We start from the raw sequence: 11,451 nt of genomic DNA, 5'->3' as shown, positions 1-11,451 counted from the left end.
CAAACTCTACAGAAGGAGCTCAGAGTATGGAAAACTAAGTCGACCGATGTCAATATCATCATAGATCAGCCATTCAACAAGACATTGCACCCACTCCTTGGCCGTACCATCCATCTGATCTGAAAAATGCCGGTCTTATCTCTATACCAAATTTATAACTGGAGATCCTGACAACAAAAATCAAACACAAAGGGGCACCACTCAGGTCCAGTCGTTTAGCCAGTATATGATATATGCTGTGACACGTGGACAACATAAGCCACCGAAACACCTACTGCTTCCGTACTTGGTGAAAGCGCTCACTGGAAACGTTGAGATCATCCAGACAAGCTTGGGCAGGGAGTGTCTTACTCACAGCTGGAGGAGAACAATATTGCTTTCTGTCTGCAAGAGCTAGCTGCAAGTCAAAACGAAAGAGTGGTATTTCCAGCCTCCATAAGGCCTCATGTATTCACCAATCTTGCATGGGACAATATAGATAGACTGGAAGAGACTCTCACTGGAAAGGGTACTTCACATCGAGTAAATTGCATAGCAGTGCAGGCCAAATTCTATGGACCACATCTTCCCAGCAGTTAACTTCCACGCGTTTAGAAACTGAAGCAGAGGTCACCTAACATTGAGCACCAGGATTTGCCAGTCTATCTAACCTGTACACGTGTGGGTCCACAACCACTCCTAACCAATAAAAACCACCTTCAGGAAGCCAAGAGAGCTGCTCAACCAGTGTGCATTAAAAACCTGATGTGGATCCTTGCAAGGCAAGCAAATTCAGAGTGTCAAACAATCCCAAGCTGGACTGGGTTTAACATCAGAACCAGGGATCAAGTATCAGTTTGAGAAGACGTTGTTGAATATCTTCCAAGCATTAATGCACCAGCTACAGAGTTGACGACAGTGTTAGAAATCCTCAACCAGTCAGAACAAATTAGGAGACGACTCTATTTGCAACCAGTTGTGGTAGTCATGGACCAGGCACTCTTTGCCAAAGCTGTTGAAATTACTTGGAAGCACAAGGAGCGCTTTTCGAATGTCCTTCTTCGAATGGGAACATTCCACACAATCTGTAATTCCCTGTCCATCCTGGGAAATCGGTTTGGAGAAGGTGGTCTAAAGGACATATGCATAGAAGCTGATGGTTCCATCAATGGTATCCTTGATGGCAAACACTACAACCGAGCTGTCAGAGTCCACAAGTATATCTATGAAGCCTTGATGAGACTGGCATGGGCAGGGTTCACCAACTGGGTAGAAGAAAATGTTCCTGAGAAAAGTGCCATGATCAAATCATTCTTAGTGGAAGTGAACAGACTGGTTGGTGATTGAACCAACAGCAATTGGGTAATCTCCTGCAATGTTCGCTCTTGGCGGAGCTTATGAGCCTGTGGGTAGACTTCCTGGAACACCTCCGTTATAGTAATGGTGAACTATCAGCATACTGGATGTCCTACATTGGCATAGTAGAGAATGTGCTACTTGGCCTTCTGCGTGCTGCCCGTAAGGGTAACTGGGATTTACACCTCAGTGCGATACGAGCTCTGGTCCCATGGTGCTTTGCCTATGATAAGGTAAATTATGTCCGTTACCTCTCTCCATAACTTGCTGAGATGACAAACCTCCCAGACAAGAATCCAGAAGTGTATTCAGCCTTCAAAACAGGACAATTCTCGCTTCCGCTCTCAAGCAACAATCCCTTTGGACGGCTCCCTGTTGACCAGACCACAGAGGTGACGGTGAACAAAGACACCCAAACTCCTGGGGGTACAGCAAGATTCAGCCTGAAAGCTGCATCTTTCAAACGGCACTACTTAACGGCCGAGCACCCCAGTGAATTTCTGAGACAGTTAAGAAAATGGTTTCATGGAAACAAAACAGAACTCCACCATGCAGAGCTACAACGACCAAGAATCCAAAAAGACGAGGAAGCAGTTTCAACAGCTGTTGATCTCATCCAAGGCTGGATCAACCCATTTTCCGAGAAGCAGGAACTCATTTGCATCTCTACTGCAAAAGCGGCTCCCAAGGACATTACATCTGACCTGATGAAGGCGTTTGAGATTGGTGAGCAAAGCTGTGCAACCTTCAAGAATGAGAGGCTAGAGAAAGACCCGCCAGCTAAGAAATTCCATGACACGATAAAAGCTAACCGGCTGAAGACATTCAGTAGCATTTGTAAGAAGAAGGAAGTGAAATCAAGTGGAAGGGCAATCATCTCAAAAGCAGATAGGTCTCTGTTTGGTCGCATCATAATGATGGCACAAGCACGCAGTGTCCTGATGGAAGACATCCTCAGCCATCCGCTTGGTCCATTACCCTGGGCTCTGTCAACACCCGAAGGATTACTCAGAAAGACCAACAAAGCCTCTTTAGCCACGACGCTGCAAAGCAATGTGACCGCAGTAGAGCAACTTCCTGAAAATTGTGCTTCAGTATTTGATGGAATGGGTTTAGTCCAAAGAGTAAAAGGTGATCAAGCAGCTTTTGGAGTTATCGCCACTACAGTTTTCTCCATGGCCTTGAATGAAAGAGGCAAGAGCAACAGAATAGACGTTGTATTTGACACGTATCGTGAAAACTCCATCAAGAACGGTGAGAGATTATTAAGAGGTGAAGAGAGTGGACACCAGTTGCAAGCTATCACAGGGACGCAGATCGTTAGGCAGTGGAGCAGTTTCCTCACCAGAGTCAAGAACAAAAACAGTCTCGGTAGTTTCATAGTCAGAGAATTGATGAAAGCTGGTTTCAGAGAGAAGCTGCAGCAGAAAGCTCTTTATGCAACCGTGAGCGACAAATGTTACAGAATTAAATCTGATGGCAGTAATGAGGTACAAGCCCTCCAAAAGCCAGTAGGAAGAAGCAGATGGGCGTCTACTTCTCCATGCCGCACATGCTGCTGAAGAGGGTTACGATGGTGTTATCCTCTTCCCAGAGGACACAGATGTCTTCATTTTGGTTTTAGCTTTCCACGACAAGATAGGAGCCTCCTTGTACCAGAAATGTGGCACAAGAACCAGGGCAAGAATTGTTGATATCAGGAAAGTCGCTGCTACTCTTGGTATTAACGTTTGCAGGGCGCACATTGGCATGCATTCATTTACTAGCTGTGATACTGTTAGTGCCTTTGCTAGGAAAAGGAAGACAAATGCCTTGAAATTATTGACCACTCGCAGAAATATCCAGCGCATGTTCTTCAAGTTGGGTGAGGAATGGAACCTTTCCCCAGAACTCATGAACGAACTACAAGAATTCACTTGCCTCCTATACGCTGCGAAAGGAACATCAGTTAAGGTCAATGACCTCAGGTATAACCTGTTCTGTGCAAATGTGCAAAGAAAGGTGACATCGAAAGCCACCAACTTCCACCATGCAGGGACTGCTTGGAGAAACACGCACAACGAGCTAATAACAAGCAGGAATATGGAAAAGATGTCTGGAGCAAGATCCGCAAGTGCCAAGTTCTGTTGGCAGAGGGGGGAAGATTGAGAGAGAAGAAGCAGCTGAGCAGTTGGTAGTAGATTGCATGGAGGGTCAGCCAGCACCTGAAGCCGTCCTTGATTTACTGGCCTGCACCTGTGCAAAGAAGTGCACACTGCCGAAATGCGCGTGTATGGCAAATGGACTCAAGTGCACTGATATGTGCAAACTGCAAGACTGTGACAACCAGCTACCCATCTCAGACAGTGAGGAAAGTGTAGATGATGACGAAGATGAGCTTGATAGCGATGACATTTATTAAAATCATTAGTGAGTAACTAATGTTACTGAATAATAAGTTTGTATTTATTTTAGGGAATAATTACAAAAACGGCCATGGAAAATCATTATCTAGAACTGTTCAGGTCATGTGACCAGTTGCGTTATCCCCTTTGAAGTCACACTAGCAAAACCATCAAATCAATTGTTTAAAGAAGTACCAGCATGATATCCTAATAACCTTATTTTTTGCATAAACCTTAGAAGCCTTTACCCTTAGAAACCTCAAAGTTGGTAATTATGCTAATTAGGTATCTGTCACTGGCCAACGTGATAGGGCATAAAACACCAAGGCTACCATTGATGTAATGCTATCACACATTTCCTGACTGTACAGGACTGTAGCTTTCCAAAAATCACTATGAGCGTTATTCCCCTTAAATGGTACTGACCAGCCTCACTGGCTCATGGACTATTTCAGTACAACTATTCATTACTAATCATCTTAAAAGAAAGTAAAAAGAATCGGTTAAAAAAATTAATTAATAATAATAATAATAATAATAGTAATAATAATAGTAATAAATTACTATAGCGCCATTTCCCAGTGGTCCAATAGCGCTTTACAAAAATTTATGAAAAACTAAACTTAACTAACCCTAACGATAAATAAATAAGAAGTCTAGAAGTCCTAACTAAAAGCTTATTTAAATGACCAAGTCTCAAGTTTAGACTTAAAAGTTGAAACATATACACATGTTCGTAATTCGACTGTTCCATACGGTGGGATCGGCAACTGTAAAGGAGCGACCACCATACGTTTCAAGATTAAATCTTGGTACAGCAAGTAGATTATGACTAGACGATGTTAGCGTCCTGTCAGGCTTCTAAGGCCTAATACGTTCCGTGATGTAACTGGGAGCAGAATCAAGAAGAGCTTTGAATGTAATCAGAGCGATCTTGAAGATAATTCTCTGTTCAACAGGAAGCCAGTGAAGACTTAAAAACAGAGCTGTGACATGTTCAAATTTACTTGTTCAATAGATGAGTGTTGCTGAACAGTTCAAAACACGTTGTAAATCTCGCAGAACACATTTAGTTGACCATACAGGAATGAATAGCAATAATCGACCTTGGAAGTAATAAAGGCATGGACAAGTGTTTTGGCTGAATCAACGGACAATAACTTCCGGATCTTGAAGATATTACGCAAATGAAAAAAGAAAGACTTGCACACAGCTGCGACATGAGCTGCCATAGATAAATAATTACTAAAAATAACCCCAGTGTTCCTTGCAGTAGTTGAACAACACACATTCTCTGAGGCAATATCAAGGAAATCCAAAGTAGGGCGAAGACGATGAGACGACGAAAAAACTAAAATTTCTGTTTTGTCGCTATCCAACTTTAATTTATTCGTTATCATCCATGAGTCAATATGCGTAACACAGGCTTCTATCTTTGATTTGCAAGAGACCATATGCTCGAAAGATGAAGTTTTGAAGGATAAGTATAGCTGAGAATCATCGGCGTAAAAGTGATAGGATAAACCATGTGATCTTGCAATATCTCCCAGAGGTGCAGTGTAAAGTGAATAGAGCATTGGTCCGAGAACCGAGCCCTGAGGGACGCCATAGACTAAATTGTGAACATCAGCAATACCATCATTGACTTTAACAAACTGAGTACGGTCAGATAAGTAGAAATAGATCCAGTCAAGTGCCATGCCACAAATGCCAAAACGAATTGACAATTATGAACACACCAACCTGTGATCGACAGTACCAAACGCCGCTGAGAGATCCAACAACACCAGGATAACAGATCTTCTGTTAATAAGGGCAGTTTCCATGCTGTGGTTAGAGCGATAAGCAGACTGGAAGACTTCACTAAGGGTATTGTCATTGATGTAGTCGGCGAGTTGCTTAGCCACAACTTTTTCTATCACTTTAGCCATAAAAGGAAGATTGGAAATCGGTCAAAAGTTCTTATATTCCCGGTGATCAAGACTCGGTTTCTTTAAGAGAGAAGGGGATAGTTTCAAAAGAAACTGTGGTGCTGCGTCGGTGGGGAACTAGTATACAAAAATTTGGTTTATGAACGGAGTTGATAATGTAAATTGGCCACCGTACAGAGATTCTAAAAGCTGATGTCTCGAGCTTTAGCCCTTCGTCAGAGCGAATCGAGGAACTGTGGATTATGTGTAGTTTTTATAGTAAAAGAGTAGGAGCTACGCTATTGGTGGTAACATGGCAACGTGAAAAATAGGAATACATTAGTTGAATGAAAAGCGTTCCTTCGATTTGGAAGATGAATTTTTGTTCCAGATTCTTGCTGCTTTGCGTCGTCCCTAGATGTAGGGAAAGGCCGCAGATAGCCATGTGTTTTTTGGAGTGTTTAGGGAGATTAAAATGCCGTGCGAATGGCTTAGATGCATCCTTGTCATTCTTCTCAACACCGCAAAGATGTTCGCGGAATCGGTCGCCTAGTCGTCTAGCTGTCTCGCCAATGTGTAATTTATTGTATAACGTACAGGTTATGCAATAAATGACATTTGCGGAGGTACATGTGAAACGATCGGTGATCGTAACAGATCGCTTAGATCCTGATATCTTGCTAGTGTTAAGAATGAAAAGACAAGTTTTACATTGTGAGCGCGCACATTTGAAAGTGCGCGTTAATTTTGAGCGCGCTTCTAACTAAAAAGTTGCCTACGTTTTTGTCGCATTTGAATGAAATAAGTGGAGGTTGCGAAAAGACTCTACCAGTCTCGGGATCATTTTGGAGTAATTTAAAGTTATTAAGAATCATACTTTTGACTGCGTGATTATGAGGATGGAAAGTGAGAGTGAATGGAATTCTGTCATTCTTATCTTTTTGTGACGTTTGTAGTGCTGACTGTCGATCAAATTGTTGGGCACGATGATGGCCCGCTTTGACCACAGAGACAGGCTAGCCACGTTTTTCGAAGAAAAAACTTTTCCTCTGATTTGCTGGAAAAACTGGAGTCATCACTACATAGACGTCGAAGTCTAAGAAATTGAGAATAAGGAATGGAATTCTTGACTTGTGATGGATGTGACGATGAATACAACAAATAACTGTGAGAATCTGTAGGTTTGTAGTGCACACTGGTACATCATTTAGCACGTTGCCACTAATTGAAACTTTGATGTCTAGGAAAGCCAATGAATTTTCCGAAATTTTCCAGGTATATTTAAGAGCCGGATGAAAAGAATTGACGGAGGTTATATATTGATCGCGTTCTTCTCTGCTGGATGAAATAGCGCCGATGCAGTCGTCGATGTAGCGGCCGTAGAGTTCAGGTTTGGGGCTGTTGTACTGATTAAAAAATTGGTGTTTAACATATCCTACAAAAAGATTGGCATAGCTAGGTCCCATTCTTGTGCCCATCGCTACACCATTAATTTGTTTGTAATAGTTGCCGGCGAATGAAAAATAATTAAGCGTTAAAACTAGCTCGGCAAGGCGGAGAAGCGTTTCCGAGCTTGGTTCTTTGACAGTGCGTTGATCGAAAAAGTTTTTAAGTGCTTGAAGACCTTCGCTATTGGGAATGACTGTGTATAGAGATGTAATGTCCATGGTGAAAATATGTTTGTCTTGGCCGGAGAAATTGAAATCGCGGTTGTTAGTGCGTGTGTATTGTCTTTAATGTATGATGGCAAAGATTTGACAATAGGCGTCATAATCCTGTCTAACTGGATAGAAATGAGTTCGGTGGGGCAACTACAGGCAGAAACGATAGGGCGATCTGGGTTGTCAGGTTTGTGAAATTTAGGCAACAAGTAAATGCACGACGTTCTAGGGGTGTTGATGATGAGATTAGTGCAGTGTCCGGTAATTCTTGATTAAAGAGAGGACGTATGAAGTCGTGCTTGAGAGTAGGAGGCATGATGGAAGACGCCAGAGAAAGGTTAACGATTCTCATCAGTATAGGACCCAGGAGATCAGCACAATCAAGTAGCAGCCAAGAGGGAATTGGGTCAAGTTCACAAGTCTTTGATGCCAAATGATTAATAATATCCAGGAGATCCTGATAGTCAACAAATTTAAATTTACGAAGTGTTACCCCAGACAATGATGTGTCAATGAACTGCATAGACTATTGTACAGAGTGTGACTCGATTTCGTTACAAATTTTGGAAATTTTAGTACCAAAAAGTTATTAGCAAGATCTGCATTTGAAGCACATGATGGATAAAGTGGTTCAGGATCACGGTGCAACAGTTTACCATTAATGTCAAACAACCTTTTCTGATTAGTGCAGTTATCCCCTATAACGGATCAGATTAATATCGGGACCGCGCTGAGTGTAGTAGCTGATTGACAGCACGACTTTGCTTTATGAAACCAACACGATCGCCCAATAGCTTGCTGCCCCCAATCCCCGTTTTTTTTCCAACTTTCGACGAATTTGTTTTGCGGGCGCTATCTCTGTATTGTACCAAGGGGCAGCTGGACGTATGGTAACCACCCGAGACTTTACTGGGGCATGTTTATCAAGGGTATCTGTTAGTTCCAGGTTAAACAACTAAACCAAAGACAATAAGTCACATTGAGGTTCTGATAATTTAAGGGCAGACAGTCCAACATCATGTCTAAATTGGTGTAGGTCAACAGCTTTAAGTTTCCGGGAACAGATAGTTTTCCTTTCAAAGCAGGGCTTACGAAAACAGAAATTAACAGCAACGGTGTAATGATCCGATATTAAAGAATCATTAACTGATATAGAGTTCAAGATGTTTTCATCATTGTGAGACAGGGCCGTAGCCAGAAAAAAATTATGACGGAGGCAATGTCCAATGTTAAATCCTCTTCGTAGTATTAGTGGTGTTTATGACGACTACATTTTAAAGACAACACTGGATAAAGTGACTGAGGCAAGTGCCTCGGTTTGCCTCATAGTGGCTACGGCCCTGCGAGAGATAATTAAATCTAGGTTGTGAACATCGCGATGTGTGGGGCTTTTTTTTTGTGGACGTGTTGTCACAAATTAAATGAATCAAGTAACTTCAGGAAACTAACAGCAGCAGAATTTGATGTATCGTCAATGCGAAAATTAAAATCACCAGCAATTACAAGAGAGCCAGGCGTTGTAACATATGATTTCAGAAGGGAAGAAAATTCATCCATAAAGAGACCAGTGCTAAGGCTATTAACACTCAACCGGGGAGGGCGATAAATAACAAGAAAGGAAACAGTTTGAGAATAGGCTTGAGGTTGTACTTGCATAGCTTCGAACGATGTAAAACCTCCAAGACATGTCGTCGATGTTTGCTTGTTGTCTTTTTGAATAGGAGACCAACATCTCCTCCTCTGTTTTCACGGGCATTATGCACAAAACGATATCCCTTTGGCATAAGGCAACTAAGAATTGAACCAAGTTATTTAAACTCTGTTACGTGCTCAATGAGTTTTCCATCAACATACACTCTAAGAGTATCATTTAGCTGAAAGGGTCTTTTTTACTTATTCTTCGTCACTTTCATGGATTTTGTCTTTTCAGCATTTATGCTCAAGCCGCTATATGCACAGTATTTACTGAAATTATCAGTAGTTTCCTGTAATCCCTCATCAGTAGAACCTAGCAGTGCTTGGTCATCTCCATAATCGATGTCCACTATGAAACAGTCATCACAATCATCCAATAGGAATCCTCTTGTAAGTGACTTGCTTGCCACTGCCAGTTCCGAGCACCATTCAATACATATGTTGAAAATCGACGGGCACTGAATGTCTCCTTAGCCAGTGCCTGACTTGACATCAAACCATTCAGAAAGTTCTCCATTAAATCTTACGGCACTTTGAGTGTTCAAAAAGAAGATTTTCAAAATACATATGTATTTGCGTATGTATTTAAGAAATACACTAAAGAAATTGGGAAAAGGTAGATTCAGACGTTTGCTCTTTTTGTTGCCGTTCTAGAGAAGAATTGGAACATTTATTTTATCTTTGCCCCTTTTCTCAAGTTTTTTGGATAGACTTTAAATTATTTTGGTTTGTAAACATGAAAGAAGACATTACTTTATCTTTTCCAGTATTATAAGTGTAGCAAATGTTTTCTTTTTTTGTATATTATCCCAAGGTTGTTGTTGTTGTTTTTTTTTTTTTGTTTTTTTTTGTTTTGTTTTTTAATATAACGTCGTTTGTGTTGTGCGTGTGTGTGTATGTTAGTGTGTGTGTATATACGAGTAACCGTTTAGCCGTAAAAACCTCCTAAATGTAGAGAGATTGTATTTATTCAATGTAACTGTACAAGTCAAATAATAAACGGAGGAAAAAAAACTATGGGTTTTCTACATGTATATGTAGGCAAGAGAAACATGCCCATTGTTTAATAATGTTTTGGGTTTATATATATATAGCTGATCTTATGAAAAACCGGGTCCTCCCCACATATCTTAATATGTCTTTAAATTAGACTCGAATAGCTTGGAGGGTTTTATTTTGTCAGAAACTGGACTCTAACCTCTGCATAAAAAACATGTTTTGATTTAAGAAGTCGGCATCATTGTCATTTGGCAACTTGTGACTTAGACCTGGAAATAAAAATAAAATATGTCTGAGAAAACGGCTAGTATGATTAGTCATAAGGCAAAAGGCCATTAATGTGTGTGCTATATTTGGAACTGATCTTTGGAACATGACTAAAGTGACTTCAGAAGAAGTAATGTTTCATAAGGCACGGAAGCCTTTTTCCTTTTTTATTTATTTATTTATTTATTTATTTATTTATTTATATATGGCGGTTATGCCTTTATAAAAGTGCACAAATTATGTTCGGTTTTTTCCAGATTATTGCAAAAATTATTCTAGCACAATCCATCGCGACAAGGGTCTATCGGCTTAGGCCGTGAACTCTAACAGCACTGTAAACAAACATTCCGGTGAGGGCTTTGGCATTATGCGATTTTTTTCTCGTTTTTGTTATATGACAGTGTCAACGACAAAAAACATTTTTTTGGCTAGCTTTCTAAACTATAAGCTTAAATTAAGCTTATTGCCATATTTTGGTGACAGAAGATCTATGATACATGCCAACTTTGCTCTACAAACGTTAAATCAGCTAATTTTTGGAAATTCAAATAAATTTAAGCCTTTCATTCGGAAGAAGCGAGAATACACTGACGTTAAAACGTTTGAACAGACTGCAAACCCAGCTGCCTACAATGCGTATGCCTTAAAAGGCTACAATATCATCTTCGGCTACTTTTGACATACAGGTGGTAATTTTTAATTGTATTCTGAAGTTATGTAACATAAAAGAGTGGAGTTTCTAGAAAATAAAAGCATTGGCAGCGGCCAATATTGCTCAATGTCCTTTGCAGAAGAAAGACAATTTCCTACAAAAGGGACGAGATGATTCAAAACAGGAATTTTGTTTCTCAACCAAGACAGCTAAGTACAATACTAGAAATCCCTGAAACGCAAGATGAAAATGGTAATCGTATCGTCGTGGAAGAGAATTCAAAAGTAGCCGATTCCCTCGAGACTTCAAGATTTGCGGGCCAGTGTGCTAAAGCCTCAGAAAACATGACGACCTCATCTTACAGACGTCCAGCAGAGAAAGAGATCAGTTTCACCCACGTATCGCCAACTAGCTTACTGCTCGTAAATGCACCGCATTGGCGAGAAAAAGCAAAAGTACTAGGATTCGTACTGGATTCAAACCCGGAGGCCTATACTGAATCCAAACCACGTTCCAGCCAAAACACAAGCACCGCTGAGATGGAAATT

The 11,451-nt window shown here is 40.8% G+C and overlaps 1 pseudogene; it reads left to right on the top strand.

Annotated features, from left to right (window-relative positions):
• The first annotated feature begins 1,376 nt into the window (after positions 1–1,376).
• Positions 1,377–3,736, top strand: LOC138012968 (uncharacterized; annotated as a pseudogene).
• Positions 3,737–11,451: the final 7,715 nt, after the last annotated feature.

This window comes from Montipora foliosa, chromosome 1 (genome assembly GCF_036669935.1).
Source record: "Montipora foliosa isolate CH-2021 chromosome 1, ASM3666993v2, whole genome shotgun sequence".
NCBI classification, from domain to species: domain Eukaryota; kingdom Metazoa; phylum Cnidaria; class Anthozoa; order Scleractinia; family Acroporidae; genus Montipora; species Montipora foliosa.
Note: the sequence above shows the minus strand (reverse complement) of the source record. Positions and strands in the feature narration are given on the sequence as shown.